Source organism: Anabrus simplex, chromosome 4 (assembly GCF_040414725.1).
Source record: "Anabrus simplex isolate iqAnaSimp1 chromosome 4, ASM4041472v1, whole genome shotgun sequence".
Classification (NCBI taxonomy): Eukaryota; Metazoa; Arthropoda; class Insecta; order Orthoptera; family Tettigoniidae; genus Anabrus; species Anabrus simplex.
The window spans coordinates 80,605,888-80,623,783 of record NC_090268.1 but is presented as its reverse complement, the minus strand read 5'-3'; the positions used below and the strand labels follow the sequence as shown (position 1 = coordinate 80,623,783).

The 17,896-nt window shown below is 40.0% G+C and overlaps 1 long non-coding RNA gene across 1 annotated transcript in view; it reads right to left on the bottom strand.

The window, feature by feature from the left end:
* LOC136872425 (uncharacterized) overlaps positions 1 to 17,597 on the bottom strand; it is a 55,344-nt gene extending 37,747 nt beyond the window's left edge. The window contains exon 1 of the long non-coding RNA XR_010859889.2: positions 17,386 to 17,597. This is a non-coding gene — a long non-coding RNA (uncharacterized lncRNA). The remainder of the gene's footprint in view (positions 1 to 17,385) is intronic.
* Positions 17,598 to 17,896: the final 299 nt, after the last annotated feature.

Below are 17,896 nucleotides of genomic sequence, written 5' to 3'. Positions count from 1 at the left end.
TACACTACTGTAGTGAGACCATCAGTACTATACGCCTCAGAATGCCTAAACAGGGTAAGAAAAGGGCAACTTAGAAAACTGGAGCTGAAGGAAAGGAAGATCCTGAGAAAAATCATGGGCCCTATTAAAGAAGAAGGCAAGTACAGAATCAGGCACAACAACGAACTGTACCAACAATTGGAGAGCATTACAACATCTATGAGGAAGAGGAGATTGAACTTCTATGGTCATATCATGAGAATGGACAATCAGAGGCTCACCTCCAGAATCTTCCACACCATCTCTAGAGGGAAAGCGACTAATGCCAAGTGGGCAAGACTCGTCAGAAAAGACCTTCAAGAATTGGACATTGCTCCCAGTGAAATTTATGACAGGAATAGGTACAGAACGTTGATCAGAACATCAAACTCTCTCCAGTCACTAACAGAAAAAACAGTACGTCCGGGAGGAGGTGTGAAATGGACCCAGGAGTGAAAAGACTTTCACTGTGCAAGGATGAAGGAGTACTGGTCAAAGAAGAAAGCTTCTAGAGATAAGAACCACGTGGTCCATAGCAGGCCCAAACGGAACTAAAAAAAAAAAAAAAAAAAACTGACATAACTCAAATTTTATAGACTAACTTATGGTTTTCTACAGTTCTCTGAAAGTCAAAACTCTTATATATACATATAGAATTCGATGTAAAAATACCTGTTCTTCCCAGTATAAAACAGACAATTATGAGTGGTCATGAACATGACTCATCGTCATAGGGTAGGTTAGAGTTGAATGAATTAATTGTCAAATGTCAATTAAGTTATAATACTGATTCATCTATAATATAAAATAAGTGTTTTATCTGTACATTGCTGAGAATTTAAAAAAAAATGGTATTTCTGTATCGTTCATATCCGCAGTAACAAGGAAATGGACTTTTTACTTTTCCGTAATTTCTGTCTGTGTGTATTTACGCGCATCATGAGAAAATGGCCAAAGAGAATTTAATGAAAATTGGTATGTAAAGTCACATGACCCACTACAATCTAGACTATAAATAATTTTACGCTGAAAAGCCTAAAATTTAATTCTCAATTATTTATGTTATTAGCGGTCCTATCAATAAATACTACATAACTAAAGTTATATAGAATTAAATTTCCGATCATTTACGTCTTATAGTGGTTCAGGTTTGTGGGTTACTGTAGTCACGTCCTAGTTCGTGAACCATGGGCAACGGCTGAGTGGCCTAGTAAGTGGTCCTGAGAGTCGGGATACCAGTTGCTATGGAATGGGAGTGGGCATCTCAGACATATTCTGAGTCGTGGCCCTCCTTGTGCTCAGGCGGCTAGGACTACACAATTCACCGGTGGTCCATAACCCGTTAGAGGAGAGATCCTCACTTGGACTATGTGCAAGTAGGGCAGCATCCTGCTTCATGAATTTACCGAGCTCAGAACACTTTAAGCAAGCCTCGGACCTATGGGAGTAATGGAGTCCCACTCTCATTTGACAGGCGAGGGACTCCTTGGAAACAACTTGGCGAACAAAATGGAATTCGATGGGGAGCTATCAATATTAATGGGGCTTATGGAAGAAAGAAGGTAGAACTTGCTGAGTCAGCAAAGAGGATGCATCTGGATGTGCTAGGAGTAAGTGATATTCGGGTAAGGGGAGATAAGGAGGAAGAGATAGGAGATTATAAAGTGTACTTGACGGGTGTTAGAAAGGGAAGGGCAGAGTCTGGGGTAGGGCTCTTTATCAGGAATACCATTGCACGCAACATAGTTTCTGTTAGGCACGTAAATGAGCGAATGATGTGGGTAGATTTGTCAGTGGGAGGAATTAGGACAAGAATTGTGTCCGTGTATTCACCATGCGAGGGTGCAGATGAGGATGAAGTTGACAAGTTTTATGAAGCATTGAGTGACATCGTGGTCAGGGTCAACAGCAAGGATAGAATAGTGCTAATGGGCGATTTCAATGCGAGAGTTGGGAATAGAACTGAAGGATACGAAAGGGTGATTGGTAAATGTGGGGAAGATATGGAAGCTAATGGGAATGGGAAGCGTTTGCTGGACTTCTGTGCTAGTATGGGTTTAGCTGTTACGAACACATTCTTCAAGCATAAGGCTATTCACCGCTTCACATGGGAGGCTAGGGGTACCAGATCCATAATAGACTATATCTTAACAGACTTTGAATTCAGGAAATCTTTTAGGAATGTACGAGTTTTTCGGGGATTTTTCGATGATACAGACCATTATCTGATCTGTAGTGAACTAAGTATCTCTAGGCCTAGGGTAGAGAAAGTGAAATCTGTCTGCAAACGAATAAGGGTAGAAAATCTCCAGGACGAGGAAATTAGACAGAAGTACATGGATATGATTAGTGAGAAGTTTCGAACAGTAGACGGTAAGCAGGTTCAGGATATAGAAAGTGAATGGGTGGCATACAGGAATGCTGTAGTAGAAACAGCAAGGGAATGCCTAGGAACAACTGTGTGTAAAGATGGGAAAAGGCGAACATCTTGGTGGAATGATGAAGAGAGAGCAGCCTGTAAACGTAAAAAGAAGGCTTATCAGAAATGGCTCCAAACAAGGGCCGAGGCAGACAGGGATTTGTACGCGGATGAAAGAAACAGAGCGAAACAAATAGTTGTTGAATCCAAAAAGAAGTCATGGGAAGATTTTGGTAATAACCTGGAAAGGCTAGGTCAAGCAGCAGGGAAACCTTTCTGGACAGTAATAAAGAATCTTAGGAAGGGAGCGAAAAAGGAAATGAACAGTGTTTTGAGTAATTCAGGTGAACTCATAACAGATCCCAGGGAATCACTGGAGAGGTGGAGGGAATATTTTGAACATCTTCTCAATGTAAAAGGGAATCATCATGGTGGTGTTGCAAACAGTCAAGCTCATGGGGAGGAGGAAAATGATGTTGGTGAAATTATGCTTGAGGAAGTGGAAAGGATAGTAAATAAACTCCATTGTCATAAGGCAGCAGGAATAGATGAAATTAGACCTGAAATGGTGAAGTATAGTGGGAAGGCAGGGATGAAATGGCTTCATAGACTAGTCAAATTAGCATGGAGTGTTGGTAAGGTACCTTCAGATTGGACAAAAGCAGTAATTGCACCTATCTATAAGCAAGGGAACAGGAAGGATTGCAACAACTATCGAGGTATCTCATTGATTAGTATACCAGGCAAAGTATTCACAGGCGTCTTGGAAGGGAGGGTGCGTTCAGTCGTTGAGAGGAAGTTGGATGAAAACCAGTGTGGTTTCAGACCACAGAGAGGCTGTCAGGATCAGATTTTCAGTATGCGCCAGGTAATTGAAAAATGCTACGAGAGGAATAGGCAGTTGTGTTTATGTTTCGTAGATCTAGAGAAAGCATATGACAGGGTACCGAGGGAAAAGATGTTCGCCATACTGGAGGACTATGGAATTAAAGGTAGATTATTAAAATCAATCAAAGGCATTTATGTTGACAATTGGGCTTCAGTGAGAATTGATGGTAGAATGAGTTCTTGGTTCAGGGTACTTACAGGAGTTAGACAAGGCTGTAATCTTTCACCTTTGCTGTTTGTAGTTTACATGGATCATATGCTGAAAGGTATAAAATGGCAGGGAGGGATTCAGTTAGGTGGAAATGTAGTAAGCAGCCTGGCCTATGCTGACGATTTGGTCTTAATGGCAGACTGTGCCGAAAGCCTGCAGTCTAACATCTTGGAACTTGAAAATAGGTGCAATGAGTATGGTATGAAAATTAGCCTCTCGAAGACTAAATTGATGTCAGTAGGTAAGAAATCCAATAGAATTGAATGTCAGATTGGTGATACAAAGCTAGAACAGGTCGATAATTTCATGTATTTAGGTTGTGTGTTTTCCGAGGACGGTAATATAGTAAGTGAGATTGAATCAAGGTGTAGTAAAGCTAATGCAGTGAGCTCGCAGTTGCGATCAGCAGTATTCTGTAAGAAGGAAGTCAGCTCCCAGACGAAACTATCTTTACATCGGTCTGTTTTCAGACCAACTTTGCTTTATGGGAGCGAAAGCTGGGTGGACTCAGGATATCTTATTCATAAGTTAGAAGTAACAGACATGAAAGTAGCAAGAATGATTGCTGGTACAAACAGGTGGGAACAGTGGCAGGAGGGAACTCGGAATGAGGAGATAAAGGCTAATTTAGGAATGAACTCGATGGATGAAGCTGTACGCATAAACCGGCTTCGGTGGTGGGGTCATGTGAGGCGAATGGAGGAGGATAGGTTACCTAGGAGAATAATGGACTCTGTTATGGAGGGTAAGAGAAGTAGAGGGAGACCAAGACGACGATGGTTAGACTCTGTTTCTAACGATTTAAAGATAAGAGGTATAGAACTAAATGAGGCCACAACACTAGTTGGAAATCGAGGATTGTGGCGACGTTTAGTAAATTCTCAGAGGCTTGCAGACTGAACGCTGAAAGGCATAACAGTCTATAATGATAATGTATGTATGTATGTTACGTCTTATACATTTTTACTGTATTGGCTAAATGATGACAGAAACATTCATGAATTAGTATTTTTGTTGCTAAGTCCATATCAACGCCGATTCACGAGAAAATAGGTAAACAGAATTTAATGAAAATAAGTATATAGAGTTGGGGAATAAGAAACTACAGTCTAAGCTATAAACAATTTAGATGAAATGATAGTTTAGGGGAAGGCGCCCAAAATTTAATTTTTAAATACCTATGTTATTGGTCCTATCGAAAAGTAACTACAGTAGAGCCTCCCTCAACCGACCTTCGCTTATCCGACATTGGTAGGCTTAATTTGAACTTTAGGTGGAGGCAGTTCTGGGACACTCGGTGTGGAGGGTGCGACCGTGGGACAAGCACTGGCAGTCACGCGGTAGAACCGGGTTTTTCTCAAGGACAGGTGCAGCGAGTTTTCAGTCATTGTTCAGTGTGGTATTGGTTGGATGCAGATGTTATAGTTTTCACATCCTCTGTATGACGAATAAACGGAAGAAAGTGATTGTTTCTGTGGAAGACAAGTTGAGTGGGTTAAAGAAACTGGACAAAGGGGAAACTCTTCAGAAAGTGGCTCCAGATTATGGTGTTGGACATGTTACAGTGGGAGAATGGAAACATAAGATGGAAGAAATTGAAAAGTGATGCTCTACCAGAGCACTGAAAATTAGAAAAACAATGAAAAATGTGAGTACGAAAAAGTAAGTGAAGCACTATTTCTTTGGTTCACTCAAAACCAGGAAAAAGGCCTGTTAATATCTGGCCCCATTCTGCAATAAATGGCGGCGTATTTCCAGGAGGAGTTTAATAAAGGGGGCCCTAATTTTACTGCCAGTGCTGGGTGGCTTGATCGATGGAAAAAAATGGCACGGCATAGGACAGCTTAATATCTGTGGAGAAAAACTGTCAGCTAAATCCGATGCGGATGTGAAATTTAAAAGGGAATTTCAAGAAATAATCCTTACTGAAGGATTATCCGGTGATCAGATTTTTTATTGTGATGAGACTGGGCTGAATTTCAAGATGCTGCCATCAAAACTCTCGCAGCCCAAGCCAAGATGTATGCACTTGGTTACAAGCGTAGTAAGGAAAGAGTTACTGTTCTTGCCTACCTGTAGTAATATTAGTGGGAATTTAAAAGCAAAATTGCTTATGATCGGTAAAGCAAAGAAGCCTAGGACATAAAAAAATAAAAATAAAAATCTGTTAATGTTCCTGTTCATCCCTCATAATGTGACGTCATTATGCCGCCAATAGACCAAGTTGTGCTGGAAACATCGAAGAGGAAATATCGGCGGAAACTCCTTTCATCCCTGATAGAGAAAATGGACAATGGCAACTACATGATAGAAAAGTTAAAATGAAACAACATGAAAGACGTGGCATACTGGATAGCGCAGTCTTGGGAAGAAGTTGAAACAACAATATTAGAAAGTCTTGGAACAGAGAGGAGGTGGTACAAGAAGACATGGAAAACATTGTTCCCTTACTGAATTGCATTCCTGGCTGTGAGGATGCTACGACTCAAGATGTGAGTAAGTGGTGTGCACAAGATCAGCCCTTTGAACTAACTGACCCTGATATTATTGGTTTTGTGAATGCTAAAGAAAATGAGGAAGATGAAGAAGAAGAACAACGAGGCATTGCAGAACAAAAGTAGAAAACGATGACTCACAGTGAAGGATTATCGTCGATGGCAGGATCTCGCACCAAGAAAACATGAATCAGCAGGCAAGTAGACATTGTTGACAAGTTTTTTTCATAAGACATTTGGAATGTTTTCGTTCAATACTGCATCTACTGTATAATTGAATTGATAAGTCAATAAATAGAGTACCGTAAAACATATTAATACAGTACAGCCTTCCTGTTTGTTTTAGTTCATTTTCAATGTTATTCTGTATTATCTTGATTTACTAGTTTCATTTCCGTATTGATAGTTCACGTATGTATAGACAAGAAAAGGTTCCACCTTATCAATACAATTTTATTGTAAGAATTAGCTTACAGGACCGGTTTTGACTTTAAACAGTCATCATCAGCTGAACACGAATACCTTTACATATGTGTCAAGCATTAGTTGGTAGTGCCCTTTTCTAAAGGGAGAAGCAGTAGGGAAGCATTATGCCTGAGTGTCCAAATTGGGCATGTTAAGTGTAAAATGATTATATATTATCATTTTGGCGTTCAGGTAATTGGGTATAAAGCTATCTCCTTCAGGACTAGAATTTGTCTATGAAACCTAACTTAAGCTTAAATCTGAATTACAAATACATTAAACACATTAAAATACATAGTACGTGTTAAAATCCTTTAAAATAATGAATATAAACCATTTAATGGAATTGAAGAATGTGTCTTGCGTTTATCTTCATTCCCGTTTTGAGTCCAATGTTGTAAATAATTCTGTGCTTGCGTTCATAGGCAATGCTGTAGTTCTCTTAGGAAGTCTTATTGTTTATTTAAATGATGTCTCCACTTATATGTGGCATACATATATATACAGGCATTCCTTCAGCTTATAACTCTCTACTCACACTTTATTTATGTCTTCCACAGGTAAATATATATCAGCACACAATTATAAATGAGGAAGGAGCCACCACTGCAACTCTGCATCTAGAAATACTTACGTACGACCAAGACCACATCTTCTTCCAATACTCAAAGATAATATTCCACTCACAGCTGCACATACTTACCTCAGTCTATATAATTGGATTTTGTTAACAATGAAGCTTTTCACCACACATATAAGTGGAGACATCATTTACATAAACAATAAGACTTCCTAAGAGAACTACAGCATTGCCTATGAACGCAAGCACTTAATTATTTACAACATTGAACTCAAAACGGGAATGAAGATACACGTAAGACACATTCTTCAATTCCATGAAATGTTTTATATTCATTATTTTAAAGGATTTTAACATGTACTGTGTATTTTAATGTGTTTAATGTATTTGTAATTTAGATTTAAGCTTAAGTTAGGTTTCACAGACAAATTCTAGTCCTGAAGGAGATACATTTATACCCAAGTACCAGAACGCCAAAATGATAATACATAATCATTTTACACTTAACATGCCCAATTTGGACACTCTGACATAATGCTTCCCTATTGCTTCTCCCTTTAGACATGGGCAATACCAACTAATGCTTCACACATGTGTAAAGGTTTTCATGTTCAGCTAATGATGACTGTTTAAAGTCGAAACCGGTCCTGTAAGCTAATTCTTATTCTGTGTTATCCGACATTTTTGGTGATCCGACGTACCCCAGGTCCCGTTTAGGTCGGGTAATCGAGACTCTACTGTACATAACAAAAGTTACAGAGAATTTCCGATAATTTAGGTTTTATTCAGTTTTATCATACCGGTACCGACTGTGATAAGAGTGGTATTTCAGAGTCAGAAGAAAACTAAATGTGAAGGTTTACAATATCGAAAGTTCATAAAATTGATCAACAATAATATTACATTGACCAATGTTTGTTGTTATATTATTTGTCTCTTATACTGCCACTCATCTCGGATAGATGGGATTACTGCTGCACACCGAGTATAACAGCCTACCTGAATATTGGTGGGAAATAGCTGCGGAGTTGGATAACTTTCTTCTTTAGCATGCCATTCCTCTGATTCATACATTTTCTGATACAGCTGGTACGTAACACAATGGTTCATCATAGTATTCCACCTATTCGATCCCTACTCCGATGCGCTGGTTGGAATGATCAGTGTGCACACATAACGGAATAATGGCAGAGGCTACCCCCTCAGGAGGTGAGTAGAGATAGAGAGTGAGCAGCTTGGGTATACCATGGGGAAAGCTGAAACACACGGCACATCACAGACCAGATGGCAAAATCTTGTCTCGGCCCTATGCTCCTCAACAGGTGTTTAAGAAATTAAGACAAGTAAGTCTCCCCCTCCAGGGGAGGAATGAAAACATTTCAGTAGTAGTAGAGGCTCTAGAATTACAATTTCGGCCTATTCCACATTATAGCACCACAATTCACTAAATAACTCAAAATTCAATCATGAAAAGAGCCGTTTCTTAAGAAAAGCTTCTTCCTCTTCACTTTTGTTAAATTCTACATTCATTTTATTCCAATTAACAGCAAAGAGGGGGGTTTCTCCTCTGGCCTGGAGGAAATATTTGCCTCCAAGTCATATAGTTTTCCCCCTGCCAGTGTAGTGAATTGAGATTTTCCGACTCATCGGATACTCCTATTAAACTGATCAGTAAAACAGCATAGTTTTTGCCCTGGGACTCTACACTATTCGCCCTCCAAAATAAAAGTGTGTTCACAGTTCATGGCTGTCTGCGGCTTAGTCATTCCAGCTCTGGAACTTTGGACTGTTAGATCGGCAGCATAGTACTGTTTGTTAAAAGTGAGAAAAGGTGTGGTTTTTAATTTGATTGAGTAGCCTATTTCATATGATAGCATTGCTTTTAATCATGACATTCCTACTAGCGTCATTGTAATGACCTATGTTGATTTCAGTTAGGAAAACCACTAAGGCAGTCTTTCTGACGATGTAAAAAAGGCCACTGAAGAGTGAGTGTCCGCCATTATAATGAACTCCCCAACTTGTGACTGATGGTAGGCAAGAGGGCCTACCATTACAATGAGAAGTCCCTAACCCAGTCTTCACATAAGAAAATATGTTTGGTGACTTCCCCGTCATGTTTATAGGATAACGTTAAGAGCTATGCAATTTAATACAATCTTACTCACAACGTATACGTATACACTACCTAACCTAGAATTCTGTATACAATGTAGAATTCCGTAGCGAAGCACGGGTACATCAGTTAGTTAAACTAATAAGTAGAATAACTTTAGCCTGCCTATTTACACACACACAGGGTTCATAATCGGCACACTAGGCACTGATATAGATGTTGATTCCCATAGGGAACTTAAAATATTTGTCCTGAATGAGTAAATTTATAATACCAATATAATAGTCCGTTATTGGACATTATAAATTTTCCAGCTAACTCATTCTTGGTTGCCTGCGTTTCGCCCTCTTGTGCTAAGTTGGGCTCGTCAGTTGGGACTTAGTCTATGCAGTGGCCTCCACGGTATGCACTAGCCTTGCGTCTTGGGAGGTGTGCTAAGTCCCAACTGACGAGCCCAACTTGGCATACGAGGGCGAAACGCAGGCAACCAAGAATGAGTTAGCTGGAAAATTTATAATGTCCAATAACGGACCATTATATTGGTATTATAAATTTACTCATTCAGGACAAATATTTTAAGTTCCCTATGGGAATCAAAATCTATATCATCTGATGGCTAAACAGGCATCAATTTTTGGAAATGAGACATAGCTCCCATAGTACATTGGCACTGTTGGTGGCTTCAAGTAGCCTATGCAGTGGCCTCCACGGTATGCACTAGCCTTGCGTCTTGGGAGGTGTGCTAAGTTCCAACTGACGAGCCCAACTTAGCACACGAGGGCGAAATGCAGGCAACCAAGAATGAGTTAGCTGGAAAATTTATAATGTTCAATAACAGACCATTATATTGGTATTACACTAGACATTGATGGGGAGCTGAACTTCCGCTGCAACAAGACACGCAGAGCCATGGCACAATGAAAGAATCGTACGTTGTAATGGTCTTCCGCTCTCAGCTTATTTGAAAATAATACCCACTCGCATTCACTGTTCTCTTCTTACAGGGAGGTTTAAATAATAGATGGATTTATTTGCAGTATTAAAAAGGTAGTCAAAACATAATTCCAAAGTACCTAGCTAGTGCGTGTTGTATCTCACTGATCCGTTATTGTGCCACTCAGCACTGTCTACTGTGATTCAGCTGACTCGTGTGGCATGAGCTTGCCGTTCCTCTGAATTGATTCATTTAGACACTTGAATGAATCGATACACTGCTTCAAATCTTACACTCAGTAGCCAACTCTAGTCGGGAGTATTCCAGACCATCTTGTGTTAATTACTGCATGCCAGTTGAGACCAGAGACAAACGAAAATGGAGGTTCAGCTAAAATGTGCTTAATGATATGAAGAAGAATGAGGAGAAGATGGAAGAAAATCAAAGGACGATGAAAGGAGGCTATAAGAAGATGGAAGTAAGCAAGAAGAGGATATCAGTAAGCTGGGAGAAGTAGAGAAAGGAGAAGGAAGATGGCCAGAAGAAGACAGACAGAAGAAAATGGAAGACGGTCAGGAAAAGACGGAGGACAACCCAAAGAAGACGAAAGGCGGCCAGGAGGAGACAGAAGATGGCTGAAAGAAGACTGAAGACGATCAGAATAAGGTGGAGAACGGCCAGATGAAGTCGGCAGACAGCCGGGAGAAGAAAGAATATGGTCAGAAGAAGATAGAAGACGACCAGAAGAAAACAGAAGATGGCCAAAACTGGGGTGGCAGATGGCCAGAAGGGGGCGGTATATGGCCAGAAGATGCTGGAAGACGACCGAAAGACCATCAGGAGAAGACGGCCAGAAGAGGTGGGTGATGGACAGAGAAATGTCGACAAGGGTCTACACGAGATAAAGCATGTTCCGCACATCGACACTCTGTCCCGTAGACCTTGTCCAGAAGACTGCAAGTTCTGTTCCAGGAGGGAGGCAGAGCACGAAAATCAAAGGAAGATGAAAGGAGGCTATAAGAAGATGGAAGAAAGCAAGAAGAGTATACTAGTAAGCCGGGAGAAGTGGAGAAAGGAGAAGGAAGATCCGAGTGATCACCGTGGGGTTCGAAGGAAACTGGAGGTGTGATGCCTGGATGTAAACGCAGAGGGACGGGGATCATCACCTTCCCCTGGTAACGAGGACGCCATATGAAAAAGAGCTGTGCCTTCCGGTGGATTTAGGGTTCGGCCAGCCTGAGGACCATCCTACCCAGACTGATAGGTACTACCTGGATCTGACAGGGAGACCGGAGGATGTAGGCACCGCTATCAAGAAGAGTTCGAGCATAGAGAGCAACCAGATGATGGCGTGGTACGACCAATGGGTTGACACCATCGGAAATAATGAGAACGACCTAAGATGGCTACATAATCCCATAAGGGAGAAAGGCTTGTCTCTCAAGTTCCAGAGGACATGGAAAGACCATGTTATGGAGAGATTAAATGACGTCACCTACCGAGTACGACGGAGTTTTCTGAATGATTATGTAAATCAGCACAACAAAATGGTAACGGGGTATTCCTCTCCAACTGATACTAGCACTGACAAGAGACATAACTGAAGATACAAATCCCTCAGAATCTTTTTCAAGTCAGGTTTATTCAAGCCATTTTCTTCAACTTAAAGGAAACAATCTCCAGCCAAAGTGTACTGATGACCAAGTTTTTGCAGTCAATTTCAAAATCATGACAAAAGGAACCAGACTCACCTCTTTAAAGGAGTATAACTGGATCTGAAAAAGTTGTCTCCCAAGACACAAAGAATGTTCAAGGCAGAATTAGTTAGGGTCGACAAGTTGATGGATGACGAAGAACTTGAAAACGCTCTAGTTCCATCAAGACCTTTGTCTGCATTCGGTGTAACGGGGTATTCCTCTCCAACTGATATTGGCAATGACATTATACAACACTTCAAGAATCAACAACAACAGGACTACTCATTGGTGCAACTGAATTGCATTTAATCCTATAAAACAAATCTGTATAACAATGTAAAAGATGTGTTCAATTTGTGTTTGCTGTGATTTCATTTATAAATTGAAATCAATATTATAAGACACTTACCTAAGAGTAATTAAGATAATATCATCTCTGCATGTAAAACACTCCTATAATTCGTGTTTTGTCTCTTAATTTTTCCAGCAAATAACCCAAGTAAATAATCAAAACTATTTATACTCATTTGCGTAAAATTGAAGAATTTCTTATCATCCTCTCGTAGACAGTTACTTTTATCACAACAACCTTAGACCAAACCCCAAGAAAACTGTTGTGTCTACCTTCCATTTGCGGAATAGAAGTGCTGGGTACAAACCGACCATACCATTCAAAGGAGAGAATCTACAGTATTGTAGTAACCCAAAATACCTGGGAGTCACCCTAGACAGGTCCTTGACCTACAAGAATCACCTCTATAATGTGTCAGCCAAGATCAAGACCAGAAATAACATCCTCCAAAAGCTGGCAGGTACATCCTGGGGTGCTAATGCCCAAGTCCTGAGATCCACTGCTCTTGCACTCTCTTATTCCGTCGCTGAATATTGCTGCTCTACCTGGCTTAACAGTGCTCACACTGGATTAGTAGACACCCAGCTGAACCAAGCAATGCGTATCATTACAGGATGCATCCGACCAACTAACACACACTGGCTTCCTACCCTAAGCCACATACCACCTCCATCCCTAAGAAGATCACAGTCACTGCTTAACTTGTGGAAGAAAATTGAAAACAATCCTCACCTTCCTATTCATTCTGACATAGCAGCTTCCCCAGCTAAACGACTGAAATCCAGACACCCTTCTTGGCGTACTGCAATGAATTTACAGGACACCTCCTTTAATGTATCGGACGCCTGGAAAGAACATCACCACATCATTGAGAACCCATGCAAGTGCCCAGATGGTTTTTCTCTTCCCAGACGGCAGTGGAGGATGCTAAATCGAATTAGGACCGGCCAAGGTAGATGTGGAGCCACTCTCTTCAAATGGGGATGGAAGACATCACCGCAATGTGACTGCGGACAAGGGGAACAGACAGTGGAACACCTTGCATTTGAGTGTCCTTTGCGTAGTTACAGAGGCTCTATTGAGGACTTAAACTGTGTCTCAAACGAAGCTCTTCTCTGGCTATTAAATTTTGACATGGAACTTTAGTTACGAGCTTGAGATGGTAGTTGTATATATTGTAAATAATATTGTATTCATCATACGCTAAATAAATAAGTTCATCCAAAAAATAGTAATATTCCGCTTTTTTGTTAATGGGATGTACCCAAAACTTTTGTCAAACTGTTGTTTCCTCCTCTGAACATAGGAGATGGTAATACAAAATAATAGCCACATCTTCATTGCATGACATATCGACTTAAAATGCCAGATAAAAACTAGGCACATCACAGGTTGTAAAAAACAGTCTGAAGCAAAAGATTTCATCACTGTCGGTTTTGTCTCGAGACTTTTGTCGCTGACAGTTTTGTATTTTCTGGTGTACGCCCAGCCTTAGACTACAGAAGCTCTCATCAGAAACCACCTCAATGTTAATGAAGCTGGATATAGAGAGAGCTCTCTGAGATGTAAAATCAGGCAAAGCAGTTGAATTTGATGTTATTTCTCTGAGTTTCTGAGTGGCCCTAATATAAGGCGATGGCTAGCAAAATTCTATTCTGACATCTTGGCAACTGGAAAATTACTACCTGAATTCAAGAGAACCAAAGTTATTGCCATACCAAAACTTGGCAAACCAAGTGAATGAATCGAGAGCCATCACCTGATTGTCCTTTTGAGTGTGTGCTACAAAATTCTCGAAACTCTCATCTGCAACAAGGTAAGTCTGGTGATCAATGATGCTAATCCCATCGAACAAGCTGGATTCAGGCTGAACCGCAGCTGCACTGATCAAATATTGGCCCTGATGTCGTATATTGAGGCTGGCTATCAAAGATGCACCATGACCTGTGCAGTATTTGTACACCTGAATGCAGCATATGATACAATCTGGAGGCAAGGATTAACATTCAAGCTGCTACAAATTATCCTGTGCCTCAATAGTTATAAAGGACAACATTAGTCACGGCAGATGATGTAGCAATGGTCTTTCACAAGGATCTGTTCTAGCATGTCTATTATTCAATGTATACACATCCGACTTACCTACAACCTCACGTCACAACTTTGTCTACACCAATAACTTGGTCATTCCTACCCAACATCCAGACGTTAACATACAGGCAGGCAGTAAACGGACCTCGCTCTAAGAAATGTTACAATGCATCTTTCAGTATTAAGACCAATCAAGCATGAGCAAGACAAAGTCAGCATGCTTCCATCTCAATCCCCATTCAATATATCTCTGTCATGCCTTGTGCTGAAGTTAAGCACGTATAAAAATACTCTCCATAAACTTTGTGGTATTTCAAGGCATGCCTAACAACTACCTTGTGACGCTCTACCCTTGGACTCATATATTCAGCAGCTGAATATTGTTCCCTAGTATGGTCGAACAACTGGCATAGAAAGAAAGTAGATACTCAGCTCAATTACCTCACGTGGATAATATCTGGGACTCTCCGTCCTACTCCAACATACTGGCTGCCATTCCTTTCCCACATTGCTACACCAGATATGCACCGCTTCAAGAGTACAATAAGATCTCATTTAATGCTTCTCTGCCAATTCACAGGCACATCAAGGATCTCTGCACCAGAAGACTTAAATCCTGCAACCCACTAATTAGAACTATCACTCGCACAGGCAGGACTCAACTTAGCAAAGAAATGGAAACATCAGAGATCACAAGTCACTCCAGAGTGGTACAGAACATTTAATTCCAATTGCATTCCACACAGTTTTGATCTCCTTCATAGAAAATGGATTTTGTCGAATAGGATGGAAACAAAACATTGCTTACTCGCCCAACTGTGACTATGGTGCGGCATACCAAGCTGTCGACCATATTATGCATGAATGTCCACTCAGCTCGTACCAGGGATTATAGGAAGATTTAGTATAAGTCTCCGGCACCTTTGATTCAGTGGTTGAAATGACTAGATGCACAGTAGTAAACTCTGTGCATAATCGTGTCTCATTCTAACCATGTGTAAAACCCTTGCTGATTATTAGCCTAATCATTCAATCACCTCTTTTGAACTTATAATTTAATTTTCTATCTATTGTCCATGTAAGTTATGCCAAATGTGAAATAAATATTAACAGTTCGTCTCCCTTGGTTGATGATGGGGCAGGAAAGGGCCAGGAGCGGAGAGGAAGCGGCTGTGGGCTTAATTAAGGTAGCCTACAGTCCCAGCGTTTGCCTGGTGTGAAAATGGGAAACCACAGAAAATCATATACAGGGCTGTCGACAGTTGGGCTCGAACCCACTATCTTCCAAATGCAAGCTCACAGCTGCATGACCCTAATCGCATGGCCAACTCGCTCGATTTGGTTAAGTTTCACTGAGTGAGAAAATAATAATCCTAATGGGTAGAAATATAGTAACGGGGCCTCAAGGATTATTACATAAAATGTTACTTTAAATGCTGCTATTCTCACCTTAAAATGATTGTGGAAGAGAGATGTGTTCTATACGCTTGCTTACCCGCCCCTAGAGGTACATTTACTTTTACCCAACCAAAAATACTGTTTTAGACGCCGTACTCCATTGCTTATAACGGTGATTGGTTCACGTATGAAAGAAGATGATGTCATTGACACCTAGGATGAGTTGCAAGTGATAAATATCATTGTTAATCCGTATTGAAGATACTGAATGTAGGATGCTAAAGGGTTTATTGTGTCACCTATTCAATACATTATAAATTTTTAAACACTTAGGAATTTATTATTATTTCCATTTGAGACATGTTTTGCCCTTCATTGAGGGCATCATCAGTCATAGTACCTCCTCAAAGCATAAATCAGGTATCTGATTGGTAATTAAATTGTAAACACTAAGATACAAACTTAACATATTACAATGGGAAACATATTACAATGGGAAAGTCAAGAAAAAATAAAAACATGTTCAGTGATGATACAGTTAAACAACATAAGTTATAATATGTATTATAAACTTGCAATTTCTCAACTGTTCAATTGGATATCGTAAAATTACTGTATAGTTACCCTGTCAACCTGTAATCATTCAACCAACGGCAGTAATTAGTGTTATGAACATTGACGCCAGACACTTTATACCCTTTCTCCCCTAACTATTTCCATGTAAATATATGTATAAACTTTATAATTTCCTATGATTTTCTAATAGAGAGCGTCAATTATTCTTCGGACCACCACTGCTGGACTCTGCTAAAATACCCCGTGATTTTACGCATTGGTGTCGACTACTGTGTCTATAAACATATGTTGTTTAACTGTTATCATCAATGAATGTGGCTCGTGTTACGAAACCTTGCGGCCCCTTTACTATAGGCTAGTTTTGCCTAATGTCATTGATTTTATGTCCCACTAACTATTTCTTCTACGGTTTTAGAGATGCCCAAGTGCTGGAATTTTGTCCTGAGAGAGTTCTTTAACATGCCAGTAAATCTACCGACGCAAGGCTGACATTTGAGCACCTTCAAATACCATTGGACTGAGCCGGGATTGAGCCTGTCAACTTGAGGTAACGGCCAGTACTCTACCTTCTGAGCTACTCAGTCTAACAAGAGTGATAGATATTGGTCTTCTTAGAGTGTATTATATACTGAGTGAAGTGAGGAACTGGGGTTAGGTTTGTGTGTGCACAAAATTTTGAGCACTGTGGTGACTGACAACTAACAGTCTAGAACCTGTTCAGCATACATGCACCATGTTACCCCTTTGGCATTCTCTGTCTGAAAGTTTTACAGTTTGGAGAACTTCTATGTATCTTGAGTGCTTGGTCTGATGGGTCGGATCCCCAACAGTTCTATTTTCAAATGCCACTGAAGGGAATGGGTCTGCCAGGGAAATGATGAGTGAGGTAGTTTCACATTGCTATCCATGTTGTGTTTTAAACTACTTGGTTATGTCCTTAATATTCAAGAAAAGCAAGAATAATTCCCAATGAATAACAGGACAACAAGAGTTCTTTACTAGCTAGAAATTAATCATATAAACACGAACTCATCATTGGTAGTAACAAATTTAAAGAGCCGAAGAAATGTGCCAATACCGATATAATACAAAACCAGACTAGGCTAACTGTGAATTATTCAGATTAACTTACAAGGCTGACTTACTTTCATCCATATGAAGTATTTCTGCACGCTGTTTAAATCACCTTCATAACCACAACTTTAATTACATAAATATTAAAATATGCAGTACAATGTTCTCATGTAACAAACAATGATCTAGTTTGCTTTTTTCACAAATTAAACATAACAGGTTAATTTCCATCGAATGTAAACACAAAACATAACCATAACATCTTTCCCCTCCACAGACAGTCCACCCCCTTGTCAACAGAATAGGCTGCTGCCAACAGCATTCGGTACAGTTATGAAAATCCTCTAATGAATTCTGAATTTCCTTGTGTACTACAGTCAAATCCGCTGAAAACTATACAATAGAATTACTATAAAATACTTACACAAGTAATAAGGATCAAGAATGAATTTTGCATATCCTTTATGAGCATATAATAATTTATTTCTGCAATTCATGTAGTTTGGAGGATATTTCATATATGATTATTGGCAATGATAATTTTGAGCTGCATTTGGATGCAGATGCAGGCATTTGTTTTGA